Source organism: Ambystoma mexicanum, chromosome 7q (genome assembly GCF_040938575.1).
Source record: "Ambystoma mexicanum isolate Mex_15411 chromosome 7q, UKY_AmexF1_1, whole genome shotgun sequence".
In the NCBI taxonomy this organism is placed as follows: domain Eukaryota; kingdom Metazoa; phylum Chordata; class Amphibia; order Caudata; family Ambystomatidae; genus Ambystoma; species Ambystoma mexicanum.
The window spans coordinates 667,004,244-667,022,178 of record NC_090941.1 but is presented as its reverse complement, the minus strand read 5'-3'; positions in this window follow the sequence as shown (position 1 = coordinate 667,022,178).

Here is a 17,935-nt window from a genome sequence, read left to right as displayed (position 1 = left end):
GGCGGGTGACACCCGCCAAAAGCGAGTGAGTTGAGAGCTATGGGTGAAAGGATATGTTCCATCGCTTCCTGCAATATCACTTTGGGGTGGGGTCAAATTACATCACTTCCTGTGATGTCATCAGAGGTCAAGGGTTGTGTGATGTCACTTCTGCTACCTCTGGAATTTTGGTGAAATGACGTCCCTGATCCTCCATTTCTTAAAGTGGGCCTGTGGTTATTCTACAGTTTTGAAACTTGGGAGGCTAAGGTTTGAGGACCATGCTTCAGTCTTTCGCAGAGTGGAGGACTAAGACCCCTGAGAGACATCTGACTCCACAATATAGCTGGAACATGTATGGTGAACATTTTATTGATTTCAAAGGAACTGAAATTACACCAGAGACCAAGCGTGATTCATGTATTTATTTGTTTATAGCTGTTATTGAATTAAGGACAATGCAAGTATGTCAACAATGTGTCACCTGAGGATGTGAATTAGGGGAAATGAAAAGGGAGAGCACAGCAGAGTATAAGTGCAAGTTTAAGGGGTGAAATATGTTTCTCCTACCTCGGCTCAAGTGGATCCACAGCGTGCTCATACTTCTTCCAAGAGCCGATGTGTCAGGTGAAGCACAATGGCGTGTCCATCATAGTCACAGTACCAGGCTAGTTGGGGCAACATCTGGCATATAATGGCAATATCACTACATGCAAAACAGCCTCTAGGCATATGGCGCCTGTAGCTGCACCTAGGAGGCTAAGACCTATTGACTTTACCAATGCCTGTTTCACACGTGATCTTTATTGCATTTTCCATGGCAAGGAAGTCACGAGACAATGATGAGGGGAGCCTCCTTAAATATCGACCGGACAATCCTTTTGCTAAACTCGCTCTCCCGTGATTCCTATTGGTCTCTGGGCCGTATGCCGCTGTCAGGCTGCTGATTGCATCTAGTTTTCTCTTCTCTTCTTTCAAACTAAAGAAAGCAAGAAACGGAGTGACAAAATATGGGGGGAAACACAGGACGGGAGAAATAAAGAGAACGAAATGGAGAAAAGAAAAACATGAGGCAAATAAGAGAACAGAAATAAAGGTGGTAAGAACCGAAAGGCTGCCGCGGGCTAGATCTGTGGTCTAAACTCTGGCGCACAATCACATCTTGGAGAGAAATAGCGATTCCCAACACTTCACGCGAAGACTGCGATAAACATCCACAAAAGAAGGGTATATGAGGTGCAAATATAGCACTACCTAAAATCCCGCAGGGGAAATCTCTTTCTTATCTGGGATAGTCCCAGATAAAAAAAGAGATTTGAAACCACTATCCCAGATACAGAAGAGATTTTTCCTGCAGGATTTTAGATAGTGCTATATTTGCACCTCATATACTCTTAATATACCGACAAAAATATATATTATACATAACAGTGTCACCAGCGCAGTTTCCATTTTGTGATCCGGCCCAGTAAGAGGGTCCCTCTATCCTGTCTTCCAGCGTCTTCAGTAAAATCCCTGTTCTACTTTCGCGATAAAGCACGTCTATGTTCTTTTGCGCTGTGGTGGGTTTGCGGTGCATTTGTTGTCCATATACATCCATTATGCCAAAACAATGCGCGCCGTCTCGCGACGCTCCTCGCGCTGTCTCCAGAATGTTCCGCCGGGCTCTCCTTCAGACCTAAAAGGCTCAGCGAAGGTCCCCAATCGTCCAATTAGCCAATACACTGCATAGTGTTGACTGTTCAGTTACCACATATTGTGTACAGAACTAATTGTCATGAAAGCAAATGAGCGAGCAGGAGACAAACAACTACTAGAAAATAATTACTTGGAGTGTTTCTCTTTAGTACCTGTACAGCCGATTTTATTATCGTCAACAAGCCCTAAAGCTGCTTGAAATAGGGTATTTGTCATTTTCATAGAAACTTGATAATGACATTAATTCGCCTTAATGGCTTGTTCTATTGTTATAAATAGTCAAATTAGCCTAAATTGTCTTGCTTTGGCTGGTTGTGGAGGCTTCCAGAGGGCCGTACAACAACAGATGAGTAGGTAATTTGGTGTGCTTGACAGATTTCCGATAATTTGTTATGTGGAACATGAGTAATGCTAGTGCCATTAATGTTCATTTTCCTCTAAATTCATTACTGCCCTTTTCCCTTTTATCTTTTTAATGTCTGGGCCATTTCCCTGGCTTTCAAGTGGCCTTGCACAGGCTATTCATATGCAGGCAGCTATTAACATTCTGAACATAGCGAACACCCGCTAGGAACAACAACTCCTTTGCAAATGGTGGGTGCGGTGGTTGTTGGTGGCAGTCGGCTGGCGCATCGGCCGGACTGCAGGTAACAGGATTTGCGGCTTCCATTTTTCTTTGGAGCTAAATTGATATGCAACAAAACTTTGAGTTATGATAATGGTTTTTACGTGATCAATGGCTTATTTTTGATTTCCAGATAATGTTCAAGTCTGGAGCATTTAAGAAAGTCCAGGCTCCAGTATATGCTTTCGAGCATACTCTTTGAACAATCATTGGCAATGCCAACCGTTTTGCTTTTGTGTAGGTGTGGGAAAGACATTTGCCTAATCTTATAATAAACAAGCCAAAACTGTTGGCTTTGCCAATGTTTGTTTTTAACAGGACTTCAGTGAAGGCCACACATAGTGCTTATAAATCGAGTGGATGAAGGCAGACCTGGTTAGGACAGTTTTGATTAAACCAGTACCACGTTTACAGATCCAATGAAGTAATTAACTCTCAGAAGACTGCTTTGAAAAAACATTGGCTGGGACTTTGAGCAGAAAGTTTGATGGTACGTTTAATAAAGCTAGCTCAAAGAGATCCCAGGAGAATGTGTTTTGGGCGGGAAGGGGCAGGAAGTGGATGGGAAGGGCCATAGGGATTAACATGGCCATTAACAGTGAATGGGTGGGTAAATAACCAAACAACACCAACACCATCAAGCTTTGTGTCCCTCCTCATATGCCATTTCCCCTTAGCTGTAATCTAATGCAATAGTTTGGGCTTAAAGCGCCACCTAATAGCAAAACTAAAAAGCCGATATCGTGCTGACCTATTTTTCAGGAGAACATTTATTTCAGCAGGACTGTCTGCATATGGAGGTGCTGTGAGTTGAACCGTATGGCGTGTGGTGTCCGATTGAGAGTGCGTGTCCGATTGAGAGTGCATTACAAAAAGCAGGAAAAGATGGCAGGACAGCACCCAACCATTTGTCCTCTGCTAACTCAGTGAAAGCTATTTTTGAAAAACCCATACTGCAGAAATCCCAACCGAATGCAAGGACAACTCACCGAAAATTAACCCGTTGGTTTCAATGGAAAAGTGGATGAAATTTTGAAAACAAAATTTTAAAAATAAAATAATATATATTAAGGGCCCGATTCATGGAAATGGGGGCAGAAATCCCACAAGGGCCGCGCGCCTAGAAGGACAGAGCACAAAGAAATATATGCTGCGCATATTCATGGAATTGACAGCGCAAAGTAACCGCATTGGCAAGTCGCGTCCGGAACACCCCCGACAAGCCCACATGCAAATCCTGAACAGCCAGAATAGAGACCTTTGCGCGCTCTCCCGGGCACGAATACACAGACCCTTCAAACAGTGTGTGATGTCCCCCGTAAGCTTTTCTGCGACTCAGGGACCCTCCATGGGGTCCACCGTAACTGTATCTGGTGCCCAGACAACATGAGTATAAAAAATCGGAACTCTCCAATAACCCGGGAAACCTGCATGTGGACCTACATAAAACGTTGCTGCATCCCGCTACACTGCTTATGCACACCCCTAAGTTACAATGGAACCCTGATTGATTACACACACCCTGAAATCCGACATGCGACCCCCACACCTGTGTGATGACAATCCTGCGTGCTAGTGTACTTACGCCTGCCTTCTGGTGGTGGATCGTGTCGAGGACTTGCGTGGCCATTTCCAAGCCAAGACGTTGCGCAATCGAATCCATGAATACGTCTTGTGCCGCGCAATAGTGGGCATGCAAGGGACTGCCTGCCGACCCTCCCTCAGAACACCCACTTTTTCGCAAGTTTTTCCCTATTTTTGGTGTTCCGCCTCTTCCCAGCATTCTGCACAGGCCACGCCCATGCTCTGTTAGGACGTGCTGAGCCAGCATGAAATCCACGCAAGTCAAGGGAAAGTACCACACATTTGCTTCCATGAATCGACAAAGGCGGATTTTGGGCACAGTTGCAAGTACCCTCTTTTCTGCGCAGATAATTCCATGAATCAGGCCCTAATGGTGAAAAGGGCCAAAAAAGAGAGGGACATATAAAGGGCAACAAATATGAAAAAAAAGTGAAAAGAGGAGGGAGAAGTCAGTAGCGGTAAAAACAGTGTTACGGGAGATCCCCTCCTGTTTGGCAATAAAGAGTGACTTGAGGTGAAATAGCCAAAAAAAGCTGTTATAAGTTGGCTTGCAATGAAATGTCATAAATCCGTGGAGGGGGCGTGGCAACATTGGGACAGTCCTCATAGCGCATTGTACGGTTGTTTTTAAATATTGACACGATATTACACACATCAAATTTGAGGCTCAGGGAATTAGAGGTTTTCCCAGAGGCATGCAATTGTGCTCAAGTGTGAAGCCACGATTGGAATTCAGTGGTCAGCCACCTAGACACTAGGCCATCCGTGCTTCCCACCTTATGCTTGCAAGTCTTTGTTGCAAGAAAGATACTTTGGCATCTACTCGCAGCTGGTATTGTCTTATGTTAACTGACGAACAAGGGAGCAAAGGGGCAGCTCTTTAGGTTGACCTGAAAGTAAACCACGCAGTTGTGCACCTCTGTACAAGCCAAATGTTTACCAGACTCTCCGAGGAGTAGAGACTTGATTGGGCTGTCCTGTCCTTTTTTCGCATTACCCGCCTGGCAATTCTATAGTAATTGTTCATGTTAAAAAACATCTGTGTAGAGCCACACCTAATACCATGACCACATGTCACGCATGCAATGCACCCTGGGTCATTTGGATGGTGCTCATCCTGTCTTGTTTTTTTTATTTTTTCGCATTCTGGGAGTTGTAGTCTTGCTCAGCACATCATAAATCGAAATTGTAAAAATGTAAAGAAGGGCTGCAAGAGCATCTTATTATGTTATGCTGTGACATGCTATGTTTTTAAGCTCTAGAAACATGTTGTGCAACATTTGGTACTGTTGGAATCAATGTGCTCCTTTCCCAAAGCTTAATTGAATTAATCTTAACCTCTGGAGTTGCTCTGGGCAACCCTCCAGACCATCGTTCTTCACCTTCCAAGCCATCGCAGAAAAGTGAAAGACCGTACGCAAATCAGGCTTGGTCCCACTGCAAAAGAGGCAGTCCAGCCCAAACTGCTAGGCACATACCTTCTGCACGAGACCACAAGCATCCCCAGACTTCTGGATTTTGACTTGAGACTGACGCAAGAGCTTAACTAGCTGAGCTAGCGTTCTGGCTGCTTCATCCAATCCTATGTGATGTTCTTTTCTATAGCGCTTTGGAACTCGAAAGTATTATTCGCGTGTTTTGGGAAGCAAATGGCCATGCTTAATTTAGGTTATATTTGAATAAGACAGTTGCTCATATCTTCAGATGTTGCTAAATAAGACATTCTTGCAGTAGCTTTCTAAATGTTTTCAGTTTCAGAGTGAGCTATGGCAAACCGATAAGGTTTTTGCATCCGCGGATTTCTGGCCGATGGAAGGAAGATAGACGTATAGCCTGGCTTTTACTCTAGTTTAAATTGTGACTTCAGGTGTTTAGGGCCTTTGTCAACCAGTAGCTACCAACACCACATCAAAGCTCACTTGTGCTTTTCCCTCTCAACCCTACTAAGTAACCACCCCCATTCCCTTCCTTTTCAGATCTGCGTGAGCGCCTGGAGACCGTGCAAAATGGCAGCGGTGTGCGGTAGAAGTCACAGTAACATAACATAAAGGTCTTTTGTCACACAGTGACCCCTTGAAATAAATCCTTGCCGGACCTTTCATCACGGATTCATCTATTTTCCTCATAAGCAACAAATATACTCAGGACATTTGCCCTCTGGCCTTGGGCAGCCTTATGTATCTAGACCTTTTAAAAGACAGGGCCCATCCCTTTGGATGACCCTGGTCAACCATGCCCACAACATACCAAGGACAGGCCGAGCACACACCCAGACTTTACATATACATTTACATTACAGCAAGCTCCTCATATCATCCTCTTGCACACCTGTTCATGCTCCTCACGTGATTTTACTTTATCGCAGCTCCCTTGTCTGATATGCGATTGCTACATTACTGCAATAACAAAAATGGCGAATGCACTGTGCCTTCATCTGTAACCAAAATACTGAATCCCATTACACCGCACAAGGGGAGCAGAGGTTGCGGGGGTGTCCCCCGCTACCCTTGTTTGGTATAATGGGTTTAGGGAATGCAGGGTGTCCCCCACTTCCATTACATGGATTGCGGGAGACAAAGTACAAATACAAAAATGTAGAAAAGGACCCTGCAGTGCCAGTTCTGACCCACGTAAGTGAAAGGGAACTGACGTTGCAGGGAGGGAGGGGAGTCAGTGGCACCACAGAAGTGTGCCGCTGAAAGGTAAGTGGGAGGCAGGGTCGGACTGGGACAAGAAATAGGCCCGGTCACCCAAAAAAAAAGTGGCCCACCGCTCGCCTCCAAAAAGTGGTCCACCCCTCGCCTCATGACCCTTGACCTCTGATGGCATCACCGGAAGTGATGTAATTTGACCCTGCCCCGAAGTGACATCCCGGAAGTGATAAAACATGACCTTTCACCCCTTGACAAAACAAGAAGTGTCATCAAATAGCATTGTTCCTAAATACACTAAATTACTCTGAATCCAAGCAGACGTCCAAGGCCAAATGATGATGTTATTGTACAGCACTTACGCTGAAGCTCTTTTTTATAGAACAAATATGCATACAATATCACTCAACCTGTGTTGGTACTCATTTATCGACCTAAGAAGGGTTTTAAAAAAAAAAAATTACAAATATTTTTTTTTTCAATTTTGTTTTTCCAAACCGGCCCAGGCATGGCCAGAAACTGGCCCCCAGGGACGATTTCGGCCCGGCCATGGGCCGAAAGGCCGAGGGGCCAATCTGACACTGGTAGGAGGGTAAATGGGTAGCGGGTATGGGGAGGTAGGAAAATGTGATCACTGCACGGTGCGATTTTCATATACGACAATTTTGTCGTCGGAATTTTGGCCTTGCAGTGATCACATAGATCCATCTGATATCACACCTTTTTCCAGTCCATGCATCCTAAGCAGACTAATGTCCTGCTGTGCCTTAGCGGCAGATGCGTTGCTGTGGAGGGGGGTGAGGGGGCTATTGGGGATATAGAGGCAGGTCTTTTGGTTGTAGCCCCTGATAGAATCTCAGGAGCTACACCCAAAAGGCTAGCTAGCCCCGAGTCCAGTCAGTTCCAACATTAGCGTAGCCCCGGGTCTTTTCCAGACTTAGCACCACCCCTGCTTAGCGGGACTTAATACACCTTAACTCAGACAAGGTTCATGCGCTTTGAGACTACTACGGTGGTGAGCGCAGACAGTATAAAAAAACAATAATCATAATCTCTCGAATGACATGGGTCAGGAAGGCATGCACGATTTGCCAAATATGCCAACAAAAGACCCCAAAGCAGATTCCATTTGCACCAACCACCACAGATCGCCGTCACAGGCAAAGCTGGTCATGAACATGAAATGTTTTCACCCTCTCAAACGGTCGTCCGATCCAACATATTATTTTCATTTCCTGAGGAAAATGCGCAACAATAGCTTTTTTCCTTTTTTAAACTTTTTTTATGAGTAATATGGCCTTCTGATGAACATAGGCTGGCGAAGTTTATAGGCTGATGAAAAGAAAACGTATCCCAGGGCTAATAGGAGGATGTATTGCCTCACCCCTGCTCACCTTCTAGCTCCTGGATGTGCTCTACGGACAGTGCAATCGATACGCTATGGTGGTTTGCTAGATGGTCGGACAGTGCCCAGCCACAACTGAAATGAAATCATGCCAATTACTGCATTCGTGCATTCCTTCCGCATGCATGCATGCATATTCGGAGAATGAGTTCAGTGTGGCTCTTCCTTTACACTGCGCAGTCTCAGCCATGCGACAGAATTCATAAAATGCGGCCCTTCCAGCAAGAACATAAGGAAAGGATGTCCTGACGAATGCCACAACTGTCACGTGAGTCACACCTGAAATGGCCGACGCGCTGCCTGACCTGCCATATCTTGTCCAGGCGACCCCCATCATGCCAAGACATCCAAGACAAGCATAAGTTCGCACAATAGCGGCATCTTGGAGTCAAACGCTTGACTCGTGGACATTTCCAAAGCAACGCCGAGGTTACACGTGGGGGAAAGGCTTTCATCATGTAGCCTTTTTTATCACTGTACTTAGGTGGGTTAAAACCTACCACACGTTATTCCCCTTGGTAAAGAAGGCGCCAAAAATACAGTGCGGTTAAAAGCTTCTACCAAGCAGCACATTTTAGTACCACTTACTCAATGTGTGCCCTAAAGTGCTCCAGAAATACGCACATGCAGCACAATAAGGATCACGGCGCACCGAGATTTTTAGAGCATGACCTTCTGTCTGTGTCCCAATCTCCATTGATAGGACAGAAAACCTGAAATTTAGAATAGATTGTCTCCTGTTGTGGAAATCCGCCATCTTGTAATTCATGATGGGGGAACTGCATAATTAAGTAAGATGTGGAGCAGAGCACAGACCCCCGTTTATGCAAAAACAAGGGGGATCCTGGGAGTCCCTCCGCCAGCCAATAAGTCCCTGTTTCGAGAGTCTTACCCAGATTCTTTAGCTCAGTATCTGTTTCACAGAGGAAAAATATCCATAACATATCAGTCTTTGTCCTGCCCTGGGGCAGTCCAGCACCGAAATACCAGGCAATTCTCCTCCGAACAAGAGTACCGACAGCAATCCCAAAAACGTGTTTCGGCCTTGTTGGGCCTCATCAGTAGGGTGGAGCTGTGCCTCTCTAAGAGCAGTGAGCATGGGGTCACTTCTGGATTACCCTAGTAGTTAGACCCTAAATTACTTTAATTATGCAAAAACAAGGGGGTCCTGGGAGTCCCTCTACCGGCCAATAAGTCCCGGTTTCGAGAGTCTTACCCAGACTCTTTAACTCACTATCTCTTTCGCAGAGGAGAAATATCCATAACAAATCAGTCTTTATCCTGCCCTGCGGCAGCCCAGCACCGAAATGCCAGAATCTCTCTTTTTGCTCTAATACCGCTCTGATGGCGTGGTTTGAAGCGTCTGGTTCCAAGAAGTAGGATATAGAATTCTTAGAAAAACATAGAATAAGGGCAGAAGTGAATAGTATGTTCAAAATTAGAAAGTCCTGGTCTGCTTGACCTTTCCAAGTGAAGGCTTTCTTTTTTTTAGAAGATCCATGATATGGGTAATGACCTTTGCAAATTAGGGAATGATTTTCTGGTAAAAATGAACCAGTCCTAAAAAAAACATTTTGTTTCTCCTTAAAGAATTTAAGAGGAGGACTCGAGAGTATAGCCAACAGTTTTTGTGGGTCCATAGCTATATCATCTTGTGACACGATGCCTCCCAAGTAGTCTCTTGAGGGTTGATCAAGATTAGAATTATCAGGTTTGGCAAATCTGTGTAGTAGGAGTCTTTCCAGCACTTCCTTTACTTGCTTTGTGTGTGCCTCGATAGATGAAGAAAACACCAAGATATCCTCTAAGTATTCAATCACTGTGTGTGCCTCGATAGATGAAGAAAACACCAAGATATCCTCTAAGTATTCAATCACTGTGTGTGCCTCGATAGATGAAGAAAACACCAAGATATCCTCTAAGTATTCAATCACTGTGTGTGCCTCGATAGATGAAGAAAACACCAAGATATCCTCTAAGTATTCAATCACTGTGTGTGCCTCGATAGATGAAGAAAACACCAAGATATCCTCTAAGTATTCAATCACTGTGTGTGCCTCGATAGATGAAGAAAACACCAAGATATCCTCTAAGTATTCAATCACTGTGTGTGCCTCGATAGATGAAGAAAACACCAAGATATCCTCTAAGTATTCAATCACTGTGTGTGCCTCGATAGATGAAGAAAACACCAAGATATCCTCTAAGTATTCAATCACTGTGTGTGCCTCGATAGATGAAGAAAACACCAAGATATCCTCTAAGTATTCAATCACTGTGTGTGCCTCGATAGATGAAGAAAACACCAAGATATCCTCTAAGTATTCAATCACTGTGTGTGCCTCGATAGATGAAGAAAACACCAAGATATCCTCTAAGTATTCAATCACTGTGTGTGCCTCGATAGATGAAGAAAACACCAAGATATCCTCTAAGTATTCAATCACTGTGTGTGCCTCGATAGATGAAGAAAACACCAAGATATCCTCTAAGTATTCAATCACTGTGTGTGCCTCGATAGATGAAGAAAACACCAAGATATCCTCTAAGTATTCAATCACTGAGTGGTTGAGGGGGTCCGAAAAACAGGGTTATGAAGCTCTGGAAGACACTAGGCACATTTGTTAGGCAAAAGGGCATGATTTAAAATTCACAATGTCCAAAAGATCTTCCATTATCTTCCTCTTGCTGATTCCAGGATGCCAGAAATGAGGGCCAAAGTTCACAGTTTTTTATTGTTTGACTAGTGGAAAAGTCAGTGTGCACGGGCTAATGTGCTTAAAGGAAGACTTTTTCAGAGTGTAAATATATTATGTGGTGTATTTTAACGTCATTGATGTTAATAGAAACAAAAATGTGCAAAGGATCTTTCTCCTTTTACGCAGAAGAGTAGTAACCGCAAACAAAATCTCACAGAATCTGTTGAAAGTTCAACATAGTACAAACGGCCAATTGTTGTATCTGCTCCTCGTCTTGGATTCCACTTAGGGGTTTTGGACTCAAATATATAATGTTGAGGGATGTCAGAGTAATACAATTCACATGAAGCATGATTCAAAGTAGACATGAGATCATAAAATAAAGTACATTGAAGTCAAGTAAAGTTTAAAACGTGCATGAAGAATATTATTGAAATAACACATACCAAGAAATATTACAATCAATAATTACATACAAAATGTAATTTATTTTGTTAGAGAAATAGTGCTTAGTCAAATGAATTTCTGTTTATATGTTTTTTAAAAAAAATGTATATATTTTCCTTGTTTTAGCAACTTGAATTCTGCTGTTAAAGTCGTGTCCTTGTCTTGGGCTTTTCTGCAGCTAATTGTATGTTATCATTGTTGAAATCCACATCTCGTTCACCTGGAAGATGAACTTGAAGTCTTATTTTTGTATAAGTAAGTCAACAGCTCCCTCTAGCAGTGATAACAGGCAAAGTGGGCAGTGCGTCTTCGGACACACATACAGTTGGCCTTTGATTATATAGTATGATGATTTAATCAGTGGTCGAAGTGTACGAAAAGAAGTAGTGGAACTATGTACCCTGCTGGCCTGCACCCACTCCCCATAAACCCAATCACCACGTCCCCTCCGACACACAATGCACACACCCAAACACTTGCACCTGCTGTTTAAGGGAACGTTCAGTGTTATGCACTGAAAATGCAAGTTTCAACTTCTTCCTACACTTTTATTTTAAAACGAAACCATTCCGGAACCTTTTCTTTTTAAAATAAAAGTATAGGAGCTGTAAAAGGTAATTAAAAAAAGTAGAGGAGCACCGCTCCCGATCTCTCCCGCTCACTTCGACCGCTGGATTTAATAAATGGTAGTCCACGCAAGGCTAATTCAGTCATGTCCTTCTTGGGTACAAAAAATAATGCTCCTGCAGTGAATTTTGATTTGGTATTGAGTGCATATTTTTCCAATAGGCTTCGAAATAAGCCTGTAGAGAAGCTTTTGCTGGTTCACATAATACAAACATTCACCCAAAGAGAACCACTGCGCCAGGAACTAAGTCAATTGCTGAATTTCTTTTTTGCATTCCAGGCGGATCGCTCGCAGTCAGTATCTCTCCCTCCTTTTCGTTCTGCCCCGGTTCGCCTACCCTGTGGCGTTCCTCAGGGATAAGCTTTATCCCCTATTCTATTTAATATCTATATAAGATACCTTCTGCTCCTTATTGCTGCACATGGGTTCTGCTTTTACTCCTACGCGGATGACAACTAGATTTTGGTCTATCTTGACCTAACTAAAACCGAAATGGCATCTCCCCTTAGGCACTGTCTTGAGGAACTAGGTATATTGATGTCACAAAATTGGCTGAAACTTAAGGGTAGCAAAACCGAGGTTCTCGTTGTAGGCACCTCCAATCCACAATCTTTCTGGACTGCTGAGTTTTGGCCTCCTCCCCTCGGTCCTCTTCCTTTACCTGTATCATCCGTACCTAATCTTGGTGTGCAGATCTCAGCCACACTGACCATGGATGAACAAGTCAGTGTGGTATGTGAATCCGGCCATTTTAAACTTAGGATCCACCAAAAGGTCTTCCTTTCATTCCGGCTGCTAACCATGCTCCTGTGGTTGCAGCTTTGGTACTGAGAGTGCTGGATTACTGCAATTCGCTCTATCTGGTGCAACCTGCCCATCTGACAGGACGGCTACAGGTTTTGCAGAACGCTGCGGCCAGTTCTATTCTCCACCCCCCTTTTGATGCCCACCTGACTCCATTGCAGCGCCAGCTACATGGACTTCCTGTTGCCCAGCTAATTATGTTTAAATCGATGTGCTTGGTACACAGGGCCTTCTATGGTATTGGAGCCGAATACCTGCAGGCTAAATTTCCTCGCTACCAACCCACTTGTGTCCTCTGCTCTCAAGGGACCTGTCGACTGATGGTGCCCCGCTTCAGACTCGCTCGGAAAGGTGGCCGCTCGTTCTCGGTAGCAGCTGCTAAGGGATGGAATATTCTGCCAAAGACTGAATTCACATAAATAATACTAGACGAGTTGACACGTTGCGTTTGCAGAGACTGAATAGTTCCCTAGGTATGTTTAGAAAAAACAATGCTGAGCACAGAACGCTGAGTCAGTGCAGTCAAGTCAAGCCCAGAATCACTGGAAAAATGAGTTGCGTTGCTCAAATTAAACACAAATGATTCGGTGTGCTTTGCGATCTCCACATGTAGAGTTCTTTCTAGTTATGTTACTGCTCCTGATATCAGGGGCTGACCATCCACTCCCTCTGTGGGTATGCAAACAGGGCTTTGGCTGTCTGGGAACATCATGCTTTGAAGTCCAATCCATGAACCGGCCTGCCATGCCAGAGTCTCCCAAAGCACAAGCTGGGATTCTACATGCTTCGCTCCCGGCAGAACAATAGGAACAACAAAAGATCAACTTCAGAAGTGTCAGAATTAGTCAAAGTTATCTGGCATAATCAAAGTGATCGCATCATTTTGTCCCAGGCCTGTGTCCCCTCTAGGGCCGAGAGTGCTTGTTTCTAGACTTCTTGCTGGGGCCACCGGACATCCATGAATCAGCTGTCCCTTCATGCCCCAAGACATGCATAGGTCCAATGCATGGCACCTATATCTATCTTCTAATGACAGAGGGCCTCTCACCATGCCGAGTTGCATAGGTTCGGAATCATTCATAAAGGCTACTGGAAAAAATGGCCCTGGGAACCACCAGAATTATATTTACTTTTTGCCAATCATTGTTCCTGCAGTCTGACTTCCAGGTGTAAAGCCATTGGTCAGAAAAAGTTGTGGGCCAGGGAAGCCGAGCAAGCCTGTCCTTTAATTCTTCATGTAACTCCCTTAATAAAAGGGCAAACTGCGTTTCTTCACGCCAAACTGCCTCATCAGCCACTTGTTTGCATGTGGTCACAAATATGTATAAAACCACATATTACCTTGTTGGAAATCTATCAGCACCTTTTCTGCCGCATAGGTCCGTTCAGGCCTGTTAACCATCCTCTTGAAGATAGTCACAAAGACATCATTTCGATCTAGTAGGGGGCTGGTAGCTGCAAAAAACCACAGTGCTTCAGCTCATGTATCCAGCCCTTGCACGATCCTTAGAAATAGTGGCAAACTTTGAATGTAAATGGGACCGTGCACGTACTTAGGAACTCAGTCAAAGGCTTGGGGTTTAGATCAAAGTTCCCACTAGACAGACCGAGCATGCAAGGGTCTAAAATAAAGTTATCTCTAGCAGCCACTGCTTGTCTTAAGCTGTCAAGCTGACATCCCAACCTGTCAAGTGAAGGCTTTACCTGGGCTCCGGCTTTGCAGGTCTTCATGAAACAATACATTATTATGGGCTCCGGCTTTGCAGGTCTTCATGAAACAATACATTATTATGGGCTCTGGCTTTGCAGGTCTTCATGAAACAATGCATTATTATGGGCTCTGGCTTTGCAGGTCTTCATGAAACAATACATTATTATGGGCTCTGGCTTTGCAGGTCTTCATGAAACAATACATTATTATGGAAAGGTTTTGAGGGAGAATTAAATAATGAGTTGACTGGAGTCAACAACCCTCCCACTCCTTTGCAGCGGCTGATTGAGTTGTTCATGCAGTAACACCTTCACCTCCAGAAATGAAAGAGGGAGGAACAGAAAGGGAGGGTGTCTTCAAATGAGGGCCTAGAATGTGGAATAATCAGAGCAATCATCGAAATTGGTCAATGTTTCTGGACCGGAGGAACCAGTACAAATATAAACCATTCACAGTGAGGAGGAAAAAGCGCAAAGAGGTGTAAGGATGCAGAAGTAAGAGATTGACACAATGGTGGCATGTTTATTGCTATAAACGTTTATTAAAGAAATGAGGGTTGGGGACAGCCTAACTATCCCTAAATAAGAGGGGGGTCCCTGCCTCAAAGAATAATCTAAAGAGTCAGTCAGGGGAGACAGTCAGGATGTGCAAAGAAAAAAGTCCACCATCCTGTCAAACCTATTTCCAGCCCTTACACTAGGAACTCAAACTACGGTGCAAGGTAATCTTCTTTGATTCAAAAGAAGGTCTTCCTTCTACTGCATGTGCATTTACAATTTCTATTCCAGCTCATAAAACAAAGTTCAAATGGTGCAAAAACAAACTTCCGGAGGACGTGCAAACTTGTGCCAAAAGAACTGTCGGGTTCTCACAATGCCAAGAGAATATCTCTCTTCTCTTGGCTTTCCAAAATGTACCCAAACACCAAGGGGAATGGCTTCCTTCCCCTTGTTTCTATTCAGGTTTTTCAAAGTGCCAAGATAGTGCCTCCCTTGTCTTGGCCTTGTATACTGTTCACAAACCCCGGGGGGGGGGGGGGGGCGATTCCTTTCCCTTGGTTTCTCTTCAGATTCTGCAAAGTGCCAAGAGAATGCCTCCCTTCTCTTGGCTTGGTATAGTGTTCACAAACTCCAGGGGGAATGCTTCCCTTCCTCTGGTTCTAGCTTCTCTCCTAGCCAACCTGGTGAGTAACCTGCCGGGTACTGTGACTATGAAGATTTCCAATGATTTAATCCTCATATGGGTGTGAGTACCAGACCCGCCTTTCTGACTTATATTCTGTTTTCTGCTATACTTGGTATACTACCCTGGCAAGTATCAAAGGGTAGTTTTGGATTTTGTTAAAATTCTCTCACCTCTGTTAGGGTCCCAGATCCTGTCCTCTGGGTTTTGATCACCCTTCTGGGTTCTCCAACAACTTATTGGGGCCCCTGCTCGTCCCCAACACCCTGCGTACCTTTTTTCCCACTGCACGATGGTCTCGGGTCTTCCTGGACATCTGCGGTCTGCTGTGGGGCTTCCCCGACCTTCGTGGTTGTTCTCCAGTCATCTGCATTCCTCCACAGTCAAAATCTTCTTCTGGGGAATGCAACATTTCCCTCTCATGTTCTCTAGTCTGCTGTGATGCCAAGAGTTTCTCCTCCCAGGTTTGTGGAGTGGTCCTTCCGTTCCGGACCCGCTCTGCTTCTGCTTGCTCCCGCCTCAGGATCTCAGTCAGCATTCTTCCTTCTCTCAGATCTCCACTTGCTCTCTGAGCTCCTCCAGGGAGGGGTGAATGCCATTCTCTGTCCTTCTTCTGTTTATATATTCTGTTGTACTTCAGATTTTCCAGATTTACTAGACTGCTTTGTTTGGACTTGTGCTGTATTCTGCATTACTCTGTGCCTCTTCATCAGTTCAGTTTTCCGGATACAGTGTTCACATGGCTAGTCGCTATTCTCCCTCATCTCAGTGTAAGGGAAGGAATTGGTAACTTCTAATTTACAATAATACATAGAGGAGGGAGGGACTTGGTTGCCCTAAATAGGGTGAGAGGGTAAGGGAGTAGATAATGGGGTATTTACATACTGCCTTCTCCCTGTAACGTCATCCCTCATCCCATAAGGAATTACCTCACCCATGTGATCCTGCCACGTTGCACCACCCCCAGGGGGACTACTGGATTGTGGATGCACCGCCCTATCTCATTGGGAAGGGATCCCCCCTATGGGAGAAGGAACGACATCCAAGGATTCACCACATATCCTTCCCATTCTGATGGTGGCTTCCCCTTCTAGAATGAGCAACAGGGGCCTCTAGCATCTCTATGGGGGATAGTTTGGTCGGTGTTATGAGCCTCACCTCCTCTTTCTCTATCTTCATCCCTATCTTTGTGATTTGGGATAGCCACTGATTAAAGTGTGGTACTGTGCTGCCAATAACCAATTGGGCCGCTAAATTTGGGATTACCTTTCCTGTAAAACACAGTTCTTTTCCCAGAATGGTAATGGGGATTCATGTCTGTGGGTGCCTCACGAAATGGCCATGTATACAGCCAACTCTTTCTTTGCCTACCTTCTTCCACCCCGAGGGAAGTTGTTCTGGTCTTACGGCACATCCTTTGCTTCCACTGTCTAAATGTACCTAGATTGTTTTGTTCTTAAGGCTGGCTGGAATTCTGAAGGTGCTTTTAGTCCCTGTATAAATAAAAGAGTTGGTCTTTTCCTTTTTGTCTCCCTCTTATGATATTCCTCCCAGGATTTATGATCTACTCAGCCTGGGTATGGTGGATATTGGCATAGGATTGTGTGGAACTTTTTCAGTGGGTCTCCCAGCTCTTTTAGGAGGTTGGCTCAACTGGCAGAATGAGGAGAGGGTTTATATTAAGGGGACAATCCCTCATCTGATAACTCAACCCTCTTTCTACATGCTGTAAAAGTTCCTCAATGAAAGATGGTGCTGGCAAAGTTGGAGGGCTTGTTTCTCCCAAGGAATATTTCTCTTTCTTTGTTTCGCATTCCCTAGTTATATTGCAACGAAAGGTACCACTGGCAAAGTATGGACTAGGTTGCAGTTGTTTTCTCCATTAGGAGTCAGAACATGCAAGTATTTTCCATTGAGAATAGGATGGGGGTTTTCTTCCTTTAGGTGAGAAATAGCCTTCTTCTCTCCTCCGGATGTTAGGGGATTATGTCCCAGAAGGGAGATAGGACAACTCTGCTCTCGGGTGTCATACAGTCATTTGTCCTTAATGGATAGGAAACCTCCGAAGTAGGTGGGGAATCAGGAAGACTTCCATTGTCCCTAGCGGGTATTCAACTACGGCTTCGCTGACCTGGAGGGTTGGCCAAAATAGCTCTACCGGTCATTTGGGTTTTCTCACCTTCTCGGGATATATGGCTTTAGTTTCATCTCTAATGGGTTCCATCTTTCTCTCGGGTACTACCAGGCACTTATCTTTAGATGATGACAGAAAGACAGTAGCCTTGGGAATTTCATGATTTCTTATTCTCAACAGAAGATTTATGTCCCGTGATATTGAGGTACCGGGAGGACTCACCCTTTTCCATGAGAGTCTTGACTCGGTATGGTCATAACCAGAGTCAGAGTTAAACGCTATCTCTAGCTTAGAGTTACACAAAAAATGATCTTGTTCCCAGCTGGTTCTCTCCATCTCCCTTCCTAAAGTTTGTCTGGGATGGAGTTTCCCCATGGGGTTTCATGCA